This window comes from Equus asinus, chromosome 9 (assembly GCF_041296235.1).
Source record: "Equus asinus isolate D_3611 breed Donkey chromosome 9, EquAss-T2T_v2, whole genome shotgun sequence".
Classification (NCBI taxonomy): domain Eukaryota; kingdom Metazoa; phylum Chordata; class Mammalia; order Perissodactyla; family Equidae; genus Equus; species Equus asinus.
The window spans coordinates 6,019,892-6,034,629 of record NC_091798.1 but is presented as its reverse complement, the minus strand read 5'-3'; positions in this window follow the sequence as shown (position 1 = coordinate 6,034,629).

Genomic DNA, 14,738 nt, shown 5'->3' with positions numbered 1-14,738 from the left:
TCTTTTGAGGAAGATTAGCCCTGAGCTAACATGTGCTGACAATCCTCCTCTTTTTTTTTTTAGCTGAGGAAGACTGGCCCTGAGCTAACATCTGTGCCCATCTTCCTCTACTTTATATGTGGGATGCCTGCATATCTTGACAAGCGGCACCCAGGACCCAAACCAGTGAAGCCCGGGCTGCCGAAGTGGAATGTGCGAACTTAACTGCTGCACCAACCAGCTGGCCCCTCCTTTTTCTAATATTGGTATGTAAAGCTATAAGTTTTCCTGTGAGCAATGCTTGGCTTCATCTCACAAATCTTCATACATTATTTCCATAATCATGCAGTTAGTGTATTTTCTAATTTCCCTGTGATTTCCTCATTGACCCTTTGGTAATTTAGAAGTGTGTTATTTAATTTCTAAATACTTGAAGATTCTCCAGATACCATTTCATTATTGATTTCTAATTCCATGTTCACTTTCCTGCTTCTTTGCATGCATGGTAATGCTTTATTAGATGTCAGACAATATGAATTTTACCTCATTGAGTGCTGGATGTTTTCGTATTCCCACAAATAGTCTTGAGTTTGTTCTGAGATGCAGTCAAGTTACTTGAAAACAGTTTGCTCCTTTCTGGTCTCGCTTTTAGGATTTGCTGGGTGGGACTGGAGCGGTGCGCAGTCTACGGCTGACCATTCCCCACTGCTGAGGTCAGACCCCTCTGTGCACTTATCCAGTGCTCCATGAATCATGTTTTCTGCATGTTGGGTACAGGCGTCATTCCTGGCCCTATGTCCACATCAGAGAGTTGCCTCTAATCCTTTCAGGGGGGTCCTTCCCCAGCTTAAGGCAGCCTCTCCACAGGCATGTGTCAGTGAGCAACAGTGAAACACTTGAGCAGGATCCTCTGCAGATCTCTGGAGCACTCTTTCTGTGTGGCTCTATCTTCTCCACTACTCTTTTTTGTAAACTCCAGATGCCTCGGTGCCCTGGAATCTCAGCGCTGTCTCCTCAAATTAGGGAGTCCATAGGATTTTACCTGCTTCCCATCTCTGCTCCAGAGCCCAGAAACTCTTCCAAGGCAGTAAGCTGAGGCAGTTATAGGGCTCATTTCCATTTGTTTCTCTTTTTGGAGAGATCATTGTCCTTCACCGCCCAATGCCCATTGTCCTGAAACCATCACTTCATACATTTTGTCCATTTTACAGCAGGAGGATGAATTCAGCCTCTGTCACTCCATCCTGGCCAGAAGTGAACACCCAGATAGTTGATTTTTTTATTCACGTAAAATTGGTTTATAACATTATGTAAGTTTCAGGTGTGCAACATTATAATTTGACATCTGTATACACTACAACACACACACCACCAGAAGTTTAGTTTCCATCCATTACCATACAATTGACCCCCTTTGCCCATTTAATCCACCCCCAATCCCCTTCCCCTCTAGGAACCACCAATCTGCTCTCTGTATCTATGAGTTTGTTTTTGTTTTATTTTTTCATTTGTTTTGTTTTTTTAGATTCCACATATGATTCCACATATGAGTGAAATATGTGGTATTTGTCTTTCTCCGTCTGACTTATTTCATTCAGCTAAATGCCCTCAAGGTCCATCCATGTTGTTGCAAATGGCAAAATTTCATTCTTTTTTATGGCTGAGTAGTATTCCATTTTATATATATATATATATATACACCACATCTTCTTTATCCATTCATCCATTAATGGACACTTCAGTTGTTTCCATACCTTGTAAATTATTGTAAATAATGCTGCAATGAATATAGGGGTGCATATATCTTTTTGAATGAGTGTTTTCATGTTCTTTGGATACATACCCAGCAGTGGAATAGCTGGGTCATATGGTAGTTCTGTTCTTAATTTTTTGAGGAGTCTCCACACTGTTTTCCACAGTGGCTGCACCAATTTACATCCCCACCAGCAGTGCACGAGGGTTCCCTTTCTCCACATCCTCTCCAACATTTGTTATTTCTTGTCTTTTTAATAATAGCCATTCTGATGGGTATGGGGTGATATCTCATTGTGATTTTGATCTGTATTTCCCTAATAATTAGTGATGTTGAACATCTTTTCATGAGCCTGTTGGCCATCTGTATATCTTCCTTGGAAAAACATTTGTTCAGATCCTCTGCCCATTTTTTAACAGGGTTGTTTGCTTTTTTGTTGTTGAATTGTATGAGTTCTTGATGTATTTTGAATAGTAACCCTTGTTGGATATATGATTTGCAAATATCTTCTCCCATTCAGTATGATGCCTTCTCATTTTGATGATGGTTTCCTTCGCTGCACAGAAGCTTTTTAGTTTGATGTAGTTCCATTTGTTTATTTTGAATGTAATACCTAAAACTGTAAAATACCTAGAAGAAAATATATGCAGATAATTGGTTTGTTGATAAAGACTTCGAGGCAGTTCACTGAGAAAAGGGAACCCTCGCAATGAAGGGTGCTGAGACAACCGGATTTCCTCATGGGAAAAGTGAACTTCAACCAGAGCTCACCCCAGACACAAACATTAACTCAAAATGGACCACAGACCTCAATGTAAGAGGCAAAATTATAAAGCTTAGAGGGGAAAATCTTAACCTTTGCCTGAGTAAAGATCTCCTAAACAGGGCATGTAAGCGCTAACTAGAAAAGAAAAAGATGTGACAAATCGTACTATCAAAATTAAAACTTTCTTCTCACCAAAAGACGCCATTAAGAAAATGAGAAAGCAAGCCACAGATGAGAATATACTCACAGCACACAGCACATACATCTGACAGAGATCTTTTACCCAGAACATAAATAACTCATAAATAACAAACAGAGGAGCAACTCCATCAAAACAGGCAGAAGACTTCGGTGTTAGGGCAGTGTGGCTGTGATGCGGGTCCCTGGGAGACAGGAAGCGACGCTGGGCACGCAGAGCACCTGCTCCGTGAGTTACTATTGGATAAGCATTTCTCAACAACAGGGGCTATTCGGAAACAGCTCCCGAGCACCTGCTAAGCTTCACAACTGAAACAGGCAGGTCAGGGATGCTTCCCACCTGTGGGCTCAGGAAAGCCAAATTGTCAGGAGAAAACTAAGCGAAGTTAACTGCAAGTTTATCTGCCCAAAAGGCACTTTAGGGTCATGTGCTGTCATGAGGCTCAGCGGAGGTGAATGTGTGGCTGTGAAGACGGGAAGCAACAGCTCTGATCAACTGGGGCCTCCGACACTGCCGAGCTCCTGATGCTCTTCAGCTTGTGCCTTTTGCTGTCACGTAAGCCACATTCCTAGAGATGTCTGGAACTAAGACTATGTCCTGAGGTCCTTGGAGTAGCAAGTTGAGTTCCAAACTGGCCTCGCAGTCCCTTTGATAAGTGGACGAGATCAGGAAATGGCCAGAGGCACAAAGTACAATCTGTGGGGACTCAGGACAGAGAATTTTCGTCTTATTAGTACAGTATAAAAACTGTATCACAAAATGGCAACAATTTCAATTACACAACCAAGAAAGTGAAACGATGACTTGGTTATTATTCATTGTCTTAGACATTTTCTGGGACAAAAGCCAGAGCTAAATCCAACAGAAAAAATTAACAAGGTTCAGAACAAGGCCAAATCTGTGCCAAGAGAAAGACTGTCATTGAGGCAGACCTGTCTCCAAATCCCTCCACAGAGAGACTGACAGAAACAATGCCACAGTTGGGCTGCAAAAGTCACAGCTGGCACAGAACCCTGATGTCCCCCCGTTTTTGACTCAAGTGAAAGGGATGGGACCACAAGGTGGTTCCGTTCACGCTTGGGCTCATCCCCACTTGAAAGCATCTGAGAGCTGCACCCGGGAACCACACCTTTCCCCACCCCACCACTACCACTGTGAAATACACAAACCCAGGCATGGGCACAAAGGAAGGAGAGCAGGCAGACCTATGGACACCACATGTGACACTATATATGAAACTACCGGGTTCCCTCTGACCTCCAATCCCCTCGGGAAAGCACCCAGGAGCACTCTACTGCAGGGCATGCAAGGAAAGAACAGATGGTCTGCTGGTTGCACACAGTGCTGGATGGGACTGCCAAATGGCCTGACGCACAGAGCGGCTATGCAATACCCACAGCAGCTCAGTGTGACCCTGACCTTTGCAAAGGTGCCTGAGCCTACGTATATGGGGGAAATCTGAGCAGCTGACCAAGAACTCTGACAAAGTTGGCTCTAGGCTGCAGAAGCTCATCGCTAACTTAAACCTGTACTGGAATCTGACCAATGATCTGTGCTACCATCTAAGGAAAAATGTTAGGAATGCAGACTAAGAAAAAAAGCTTTCCTAAGGGGATAATTAAAACAGGCTATTTGAAGCTATAAAAATATTGACTGAGTATTTTGACAATTCAAACCAGAAAGCTTAATTTTGTTTTTTTGTGACCAAAGTAGATTTGGGATTTGGAAAAGTCCTAACTTTACTAGTGGATCAATGTGGGGTATGAGAAAGAAGAGAGAGATCAAGGAAAATCTGGAATCTTTTACCTGAGCACCCAAAGGACAGAGTCACCATTAACTGGGATTTAAAAAAAAAAAAAAAAAAAGTGAGGCAACACTAAAAATGAGTTTTAATGTAAACTGGACTTTGGGAGCTATTGATGTATTGTATCAAATGTGCCATCTGGGTCCGGATGTTGACAGTGGAGGAAGCTGTGCACGCGGGGTAGGAGGTGTCTGGGAGCTCTCTGTACTTTCTGTTCAGTTTCACTGTGAAACTAATACTGATCGAAAAAACAAAGTCTATCTAAAAAATGTTGGTAAAACTGGTTTGGGAGTGAAGGTAAAATATCCTATTTAAAACATCCTAAGTTTGAAATACGTAAAAGAGACACTTGCCAAGAGGATGAAAGGGACACTGTACTCTGGCTTGATATGTTAACTCTGTCAATTAACACTATTTGGTGTGTTAAATACTGTCATACTCTTATTTAGTAGAAAATTGCCTATAAAAATATTATGGATACTAAGAAATTATTTTGATCAAAATTTTCACCTAATTATTTAAGGACTAAATGGGATGTTAATGGCCCATTTTACAATACAAGTCCTGGTGATCGTGTTTATACTAACTTGTCTCCTTCTCTGTATTATAAAAACTAAGCAATGTGTTATTGTACTATAGTTTTGCAACATGTTGCCATTTGGGAAATGGGGTAAAGTATATTATTATTTCTTACAACTCCGTGTTATTTCTTACAACTGCATGGGAATCAACAATTATCTCAAAATACAGTTTAATTAAAAAACAAATCAACCCAAGAACAAGGTAACAGATGATAGGTAAGGAGTTAAAAAAATCCTTTCCCTTTCTCTGTGAAAGAATTTGACCTTGATTGGCATACTAGCTCTGTTCCCCTGGTAACCAACCAAGAAAGCAGGCCAACCGTGTTTCTAAGCATCTTATTTATGGCTCTGATTGCCTTGGTAACACGCTACCAAGATTCATCAGCCACATTACTAGGTAACGTTGCTTGTGATAAAACGACTCCTGATGGCAAACTGTGTTTGGAGGGGCAAGTCCCTTGGCCGGACCTTGGCAACTAAGCTGTCTTCATAGGACGTGACGAGAACCATTGCATCCGGTAGGGCCCAGGGCTTCAAAGCCAGGGTGATTCTTGCTACGTGAGTATCACCTGAAGCCTCAGAAGAAACAGCCGGTGAACCGCTGTGTGCACTTCTGAACAGACCACTCCCACTGAAGGGAAATGTCTGACGCAGAGCAGCTGGCACGCTGGGCTATTCAAAACATGAATGAAACAACATGATGGTGTGAAGCCAAGTGAAATTATGGCTGCTGGGCCAGAAGATACTTCTGGACATTCAATCAGGAGGACGATAGCCCAAAAGTCACACATCTAATCTTAGACATACACTCTTAGATAAAAGATCTAAACTTTTCTGTATGTTAAGATGCATGGTCATATTTATTAATCATGATTTCTCACCTTTCCCTCTTGGGACAGAAAACACTCACTTCCACTTCAAGTCTATTTCTCAGATTTGTCCTTCTGTGTGGGCCATTGATACCTGGCGTCTGGAGGCCTTCAGAACACAGGGACTCACAGCATCGCCTCCTGCACAGAGTCGCATGCTTTACGGAATTCTGCTCGAGCCCTACAGCTGGTAACGAGCACAGGAGGAAATCTTTACTGGGTACCTTAAAATTTTCTCAAAATATGCCCTATGGTAGCAAGAGATTAATGGACCACAATTTGCTGCTACTTGATGTTTGCTAAACAAATTATTGCTGCTTGATTTTGTTAATGAAGGGGGCTCTTAAGACTCTTGTGAATTTTTCCTCTTTAAAATCTCATCTTCATATCAAACGGAGGTCGCTAAGATTGACCTGGTTGCCACCCAGAGGATTCCTTCTTAGAGGCGACTCAAACTGGAATGCTTCGCTGATATTTGCACCACTGAGTCACATTTCTCAGGCTGATATATTGCTGAATCAAGAAACGGAACGTATTGCCATAAAGTCATCAATAACATGAATGAGAAAGGAACAAGTGTGGATTACTTGTTAGAACCGGATCAATTGTAAATGTTTCAAAATATGTGTACCTTAAACCTAGCCAATAATTTTAGTCTTGTAGAACGCTGACCTTAAACAGCCAACCACCTATTTCTCCAGCAAAAAGAGTTTATTCCAGATCAGAAAAGAATTGCAATTCAAGGTCTGCAACCATGGCGAGCCACGTGCAAGTCTAGAGCAACACGAGGAGGAGAAACTCTTTAAAGGGGGGAAGAGAAAGGTGAGAGGGCCATGGTAAGCAGAGTCCCCTGCAGGAGACTGGGAGTCCCAGGTGTGGTGGCTTTTCACTGGCTGAGTTGGGACAGTCCCTCATTGGCTGAGCCTTTGCTGGGCAAGAAGAGGAAGTCTGTCTTCTTGTTGGCCTTGGCAATCATCCTAGGAGGGGAGAGCTCCCCTTCTGGCTTTCCTGACTCCATTTTAAATGAAGTTTCTGTTTATTAGTTTTCACAAGAACAAGATTAGATTCGGATTTCAATTAATGTTATTACAGTAGCCCCCCTTATCCATGGGGGACACGTTCCAAGACCCCCAGTGGATGCTTCAAACCGGGGATAGTACCTAACCCTATATATAGTATTCATAGTTTTTCCTATACATACACACCTATGATAAAGTTTAATTTATAAATTAGGCAGGGTAAGAGATTAACAACTGTAATAATAAAATAGAACTATAGCAAATATACTGTAAAAAAAATTTACTGTACATCTTAGCAACCTCAGCATATGATTTTTTCTTTCCTTATTAAGTCGAGAACTTCCACCTTTTCACGTAAAGGAAGCAGTCGAGGGCTTCTCTTTGGCATACCCTAATTGCCAGCATCACTACTCTGGTGCTTTGGGCTAAATAAGGGTGACTTGAACACAAGCACCGTGAGTCGATCTGATAACCCAGATGGCTACTAAGCAACTAATGGGCAGGTAGCATAGACAGCGTGGATCTGCTGGACAAACGGATGAGTCACAGCCCAAGCAGGACAGAGCGAGATGGCTCGAGATTTCATCCTGATGCTCAGAACGACACGCAATTTAAAACTTATAAATTGTTTATTTCTGGAATTTTTCATTTAATATTAACAATCCATAAACTATTAATAAAATATTAATATTCTAAGATTTGTGGTTGGCCACCAAGCAAAGCCATGGATAAGGGGTGACTACTGTAATTGGTATAGACATGTAGTATGATTACAGATACAGGTTATTACTTGTTATATTATTATGTTAAACATCGTATAACAAAGAGGTAATGATTGAAGGATCAGAACCGTGGGAATGAAGTAGAATGTGACCCCTGAGGTCCTCTGGTGGTAGAGCAGTTTGCTTCCAGTTGGGGTCATCTGAAGACAACAAGCTGTGCCAGAGCTCAGGGACACAGCTGAACAATGACGAATAATCATTGTTATAATGAGAATGCAGAGTCTCTGCTCGGTGAGTGCCTTTAAATAAAGTTCTTAACAACATGAGATAACTGACTTTGATACCAATTTTGATATCAGTTTTATCCATCTGAGTTTGATAAAATTAGCCAGGCCTTGCAGAGGCATTCCTCACCTGCAGAACCATTGTTTGAGATAAGTAAACTCGCCAGGAAACGTCTAAGAGAAGCTAAATTAAGTTATGTGACCAAAAGGCTAAGGGACAGTTTAAGTTGATACAGCATCTAGAGGCTTAATGAAATTTAATTTACGGTTGGGAGGGTAAGAAAAACAGCCGTCTAATTGGTGGCACCCCACTCCCCTGCAAGTCCTGACTCTCTTCAGACCTGCTTGTATCCTTTGCCACCGAATCAATCATATTTCATAGAGACCTTTACAACTGTGACGATGATGTGCAAGAGACTAGAGCAGACGCGTCATGAAAGAATACACACAAACGGCCCATTAGCACAGGAAGAGAGCTCAAAATCATTAGTCTTCAGAAAATACAAATTAAAAGTACAATGGGATGCCACTGTACAATAAAAGGCTAAAATGAAAAAGAAAATGACAATACCAAGTGTTGGTGAGTATGTGGAACTCTCACACATTGCTCTTGGGAGTGTAAAATGATACAACCACTTTGAAAAACTACTTAATAGTTTGTTATAAGTTAAACATCACCCACTGTTATGGACTGAATGTTTGTGTCCCCCCAAAATTTGTATGTTGAAACTCTAACCCCCAATTTAGTGGCATTTAAAGATGAGGCCCTTGAGAGGTAACTAGCGTTAGATGAGGCCATGATGGGGGGCCCTTGTTAGAAGAGGGCTCGCTCGCTCGCTTTCTCTTTCCTTCACTCACGAAGAAGTCATGTGAGCACACGGGCAAATGGCAGCTGCCCACAAGCCAAATGAACCCGAGCTTGCTGGCACCTTGATCTCAGGCTCCTCAGATGAGAATTCCCCAGGACTTCCTAGCCTCCAGAGCTGTGAGAAATACGTTTCCACTGTTTAAACCGCCCAGCCTACGGCATTTTGTTATGGTAGCCCGAGCAGACAATACGCCTACCCTACACCTAGCAGTTCCAATCTCTACCCACCGAAAGACTTGTACGCTAATGCTCATGGCAGCCTTATTCATACAAATTAGAAACGAGCCAAACGCCCATCAACAGGTGCATGGATGGACGTTGTTGTATATTTGTGCAACGAAATACTACACGCCACAAGAAGACAAATAGGACATCATGGATGAATCTCATAAATAATATGTGGGGTGAAAGAAGCCAGACACAAAAACAGTACATACTAGCTGATTCTATTTATATGAAGTTTTAGAACTGGCAAAACTAATTTTGATGGTGAAAGGAATCGGGACGGTTGCTGCTTCTGGGTGGGTGGTCTTCAGTGGGAAGGAGCTCCAGGGAACTTTCTGGGATGGTGAGAATGTTTCATGTTCTATTTGGGGTCGAACAAATTTATCAACATTTATGAAAATGTATACTGAAAAATCTGCATTTAAAAAAGTAATAGAGGAAAATAATGAGCATCATTAACACGTAGCTACGACTGTTTAAAGTTGCTGTTGTTGCCAGTTTGTGACTTATAATCAGAAATATGTATCTGACCTTCATCCAGTTTCTGGCACAGAGCTCCTAAAACACTTGGACTTCCTTAAGTGATAAGCGTCTTGATATTCACAACCAGCCCTTTTCAACCACACCTGAGTTTATGCTAATGAACTAACTTTTGGAAAGCCCCTAAAGATAGGGGCTGGGTGCCATGGGAACCTACCATGTGATTAGAGGGTTGCAACTTAGCCCTACCCTACTCCCCACCTTCAGGGAAAGGGAGAGGGACTGGAGATTAAGTTCAATCACCAATGGCCAATGATTTAATCAATCGATCAATCAATCAATCGTGCCTATGTAATGAAGCTTCCATCAAAACTCCAAAGGCTGGGGTTTGGCGAGCCTCCAGGTTGACAAACTTGCAGAGGTGCTGGGAGAGTAGCATGTGGAGACAGCAAGTAAGCTCTGCACCCCTTTCCCCACACCTTGCCCTCTGCAGCTCTTCCATCTGGCTGTTCCTGAGATATATCCTTTTACAATAAGCTGGTGATCTAAGAAGTAAACGCTTTTCCTGAGTCTTATGAGCAGCTCTAGCAAATTAATTAAACCTAAGGAGGGGGCTGTGGAAACCTCCGATATAGCCAGTTGGTCAAATACAGGTAACACCTGACCTTGCAACTGGCATCTGAAGTTGGGGGTGGGGACATGCTTGTGCAGCTGAACCCGTAACTTGTGGGATCTGATGCTATCTCCAGGTAAATAGTGTCACAATTGTGTTAATTACTTCATGGTGTTAGAAAAAACAAGTCGCACAGTAAATGGGCCCTCCTATGGATGAATATTGAGAGCTGCAGACAGAGTTGTCATTAGCAAGCCCACTAAGGTTCTTGTTGGCATCCACTTTGGAATGTTTTTCACATCATCTCTTACTGAAGAGTAGTGCTTACTTTAAAAAAAAGTGTGTGTGCGCGCGCACCATTTTCAGCATTCAATATTTTCTTTACCAAAGCCCTTCTTGCTTTGTTCTCACCGTACACTCTCTCTCAAGAGCAGTTTATTATTTGACAGGGTTTGTTGAATGGATGAGAAAGGACTGTTCAAAGAAATTAGCATTACTTCCAGATTGTTGAAACACCTGGCTTCTGAGCCCCCTATGGGCCCGTGTACCCCATTTCTAACAACGCTTCACTGTTAACAGAATCACGACTACAGAGAGGGAAGCCCTGCGTTTGGGGTTTTTCATTCTCAGGAAAGATGTCTTCCTGGAAAAGACTGGTTTCAGCAGGCCCAGGGTGCCCCGCCCAGAGAGTGACACCCTGGGGCACTGCACCATTTTAGGAGTCCTCTGGGGAGCGAGAAGAGAGCGATTTGAAGGGAATGAGAAGAGAACCTTCCCCATGCAGCAGAGTACAAATGGACACTGTGGCCTAGAAGTTCGGTCCCTTAAAGCTGGGACTCGCAGGAAAGTCTTCACATATCCGCAGGCATCTGCAAACCCTAGAAAACTCATGAAGAGGTACACCCGTGTGTACAGAATGATCACAGCACTTCTTTCAATTTTTCACTGTGGTAAAATACACCTAACATAAAATTTACCATCTTAAGCATTTTTCCGTGTATAGTTCAATGGTATTAAATTCACTTTGTGTAAAGCATCTATGGTATTAATTACATAATGTTGTCCAACCTTCACCACTGTCCATCTGCAGAACCCTTCATCTTGTAGAACTCAAACTCTGTGCCCATTAAACAGTTAACTTTCCACTTCTGCTCCCTCAGCCCCTGGCAGGCACCCTCTGCTGTCCGTCTCTAAGTACCTCATATAAGTGGAATCATACAGTATTGATCTTTTTGTGAGCAGCTTGTTACAGCAGCATGCTTTTTAAAGCTATTATTACTCTTACCTGAAAATGAAAATTAAAAAGCCCCTCAAGATAGAGTATCTTATCTATTGTGAGCCATTTGATTAATCACAGAAAAATGATTTTTAGTTTGTTTTCTGCTTCTCATTCTTCGGTTTCTCTTTTCTTGCCTTTCCACGGGTTACCTGAACATTTTTTAGAATTCCAACTTGAAATATGCACCCCTATGTTCATTGCAGCCTTATTCACAATAGCCAAGACTTGGAAGCAACCTAGGTGCCCATCAAGGAACGAATGGATAAACACAATGGAATACGACTCAGCCATAAGAAATGATGAAATTTGGCCATTTGTAACAACGTGGATGGATCTTGAGGGTATTATGCTAAGCGAAATAAGTCAGAGGGAGAAAGTGAAATACCCTATGATCTCACTCATGAATAGAAGATAAAAACAGCAACAAACACGCACATAGAGACAGACACTGGATTGGTGCAGGGGGAGGGTGGAGGGGGAAAGAGGCGATCAGGCACATGAGTGTGGTGATGGATCTAGTCTTTGGGTGGTGAACAGATGTAATCTACACAGGAATCAAAATATAATGATGTACACCTGAAATTTATTTAATGTTATAAACCAATGTTTTTATTTAATATATTTATGTTTAATATATTTATATTTAATATTTAATATATTTAATGTTATAACTGCAATAAAAAAAGAAAAGATCCACTTTGAGGGTTATCTACACATAGTTTCATAACAAAAGATAATTCTAAAAACCTTCCAAAGAGGAAACAGGAAAGAAATATGCAAGAAACGATAAAAAGCCTGGCATTTGAGAGAAAATCCATATCCTAAATGGAAAGACTCAATTGTTAAGGCAGCTATCCAGGAGTTTACCTACAACTTTAACTGCAAGCACAATCAAACTGGTGATACTAAAAATCATATGGAGTTGAAAATGTACAAACATGCATAATGTAACCTTTGAAAACAAGGGAATTTTTTCTACCAGATGAAAAAGTTAAATATCTAAATGTAATATGGAATTCATTAATTTTCTACAGATAAGTATGTATAAAAATCACTTATTACCTAAATGTATTATTTTGGAAATACATTCTTCAACTCTATCATAAAATAAATTATTCAAACTCTTTGAAAAAAAAGAATTCCACCTTGACTTATTCCACTGTTTTGGAGTAAATCACTTTCTACAGTTTTTTTAGTGGTTGCTCCAGATATAAAATATACAGACATAAGTTGGTCAGGGAAATGCAGAAACCCAACTTCCATTTATGCCCCTTTGCCTCCACTTCTTAAACACAGCCGTCCTAACTCCTTCTCCTACGTGCACGGAGCACCACTGCAAATGGTGCTGTTTTTGCTTCAACCATCACCTATGATTCAAGAAACTCATCAGTAGGATAGTCTATTTTATTTATCCCTATTTTTACCCACTCTGATGTTTTTTTCTTTCTATAGTTCCAAGCCTTTTTCTGTTATCACTTACTCTGTTTAGAGTATTTCCTTTAATTACTCTCTAAGGGGAGCTTTGCTAGCAGTAAACACTTGTAGTTATCCTTTGTCTGAGAATGTCCCTATTTCCCTTTTATTCTTGAATGATCTTTCCTCTTTGTAGAATTCATGGTCGACAGTTCCTTCTCTTCCCACTTCCTCCGGCTTCTCTGGTTCAGGTGAGTGGGGTGGGTTCTCGTGGGGGTTTGGTTGGAGTAAGGTGGGTGGTACCAGAAGTGCTCTGCGTTAGCCACTCTTTTCCCCGCTTTGACTTTTCTCAGAACTTGTTCGGTCTGTGTGTGTCGCTGTTTCTGGCTTGCGAGCGTCTCCAATACCTTAGCCAAGCGACATGGGAGGAGATGAGGAAGACGCGGATTTACCACCACGGTGCTCCTCAGCCCTCAAGTCCTGGGGCAGTTGGCTGTCCTCTTTCCACATTTCATTCTCCCGATGCTTGTTTCCTGTGTTATGTCCAGGGGCTTTCAGCTGTAAGAGGGATGACCTGGGAGGATTGGGGCTGTTCCGTTTTGGCTCAAATCCCAGATACAGAGTTATTCCGACATTTTATTATGAAAATTTTTAAACACAAAGGAAAGTTGAAAGAATTTTACAGTGAAAACCTGTATACCATCACTTAGGTTCAATCGTTATTGCAGTTATTACCGATATATTACTAAATTCATTTTATTGTGGTTCTTAATAGTTAAAATTGGAAACAACACAAATGTCCATCTACAGTAACAGCAGGTAAAGCTACATGCAATGAGGATGAATCTGACAAACTATTTGGAGAACAAAGCACACAAAGATACGGCTGGATGATTCTATTATATACAGTTAAAAACAGGTAAAACTACTGCATAAGGATGCACAAATGGGTGGTAAAACTATAAAGAACAGCAAAAATCTGTCTGAAAAGTCATGACAGTAGCTGTGATCACAAAGGAGTACTGACTGCCAGAGAGGGTCTACTTCTCGGCTTGGGTGGGTGTTTACAGGGGTGTTCTCTTTAGCATCACTGTCAAGCTGAATTATACGTTCTAATTGGCTTTGTGTATGTATATTTCACACTTTGTAAAATAGGAGAAACAGGATTCTATTTGTTTCATACACACAAATGTGAGGATGCACACACAACAGCATATATGAATAGATGTAATCAGTGTTTCCGCTGGACTTGTTTCTTTATTACACGTTTCTTCATTCCATATAGTGCGTGTGTAAAAATTTTAGAATGAATGCACTATTTTCATTGGGTAAACAAGAAAGCACTTTTCTCTTTTGAAAAAACTATGCATCTACTTCAAAATGATACCAAAATCTTGAACATTTCAACACAAACTGGTCCCAGTACCTATATAAAGCAATTAACATCAGAAAATATCTAAAGGGTTCAATAAACACAGGACGTCATACAGTCATGCGCTGCACGTTTCAGTCGACGATGGACGGCAGACACAACAGTGGCCCCGTGAGATTAGCACCGGGAGCCTGGGCGCACAGCAGGCTGTACATCTATGATGGTCACACAATGAGGAAATCACCCAACGGCACATTTTTCAGAACGTATTCCCGTCCGTACGCGATGCGTGTCTGTATTTAATTTCACAAGTATTCAAAATTCGATATAAAAAAACTGCTCTATTAAATAAACATTTTTTAAAAGCATTAAGAAGAAAACTCCCAGAGTGGGCACGGGCGCTAGGCACATACTGTCATAAACTGCGTATGGAAACACAAGCCGTAAAATCTGCCAGGAAGGCGAGGGGACAGGGTGCTCAGAACCCCACCAGCCCTTGACCCAGCAGTTCG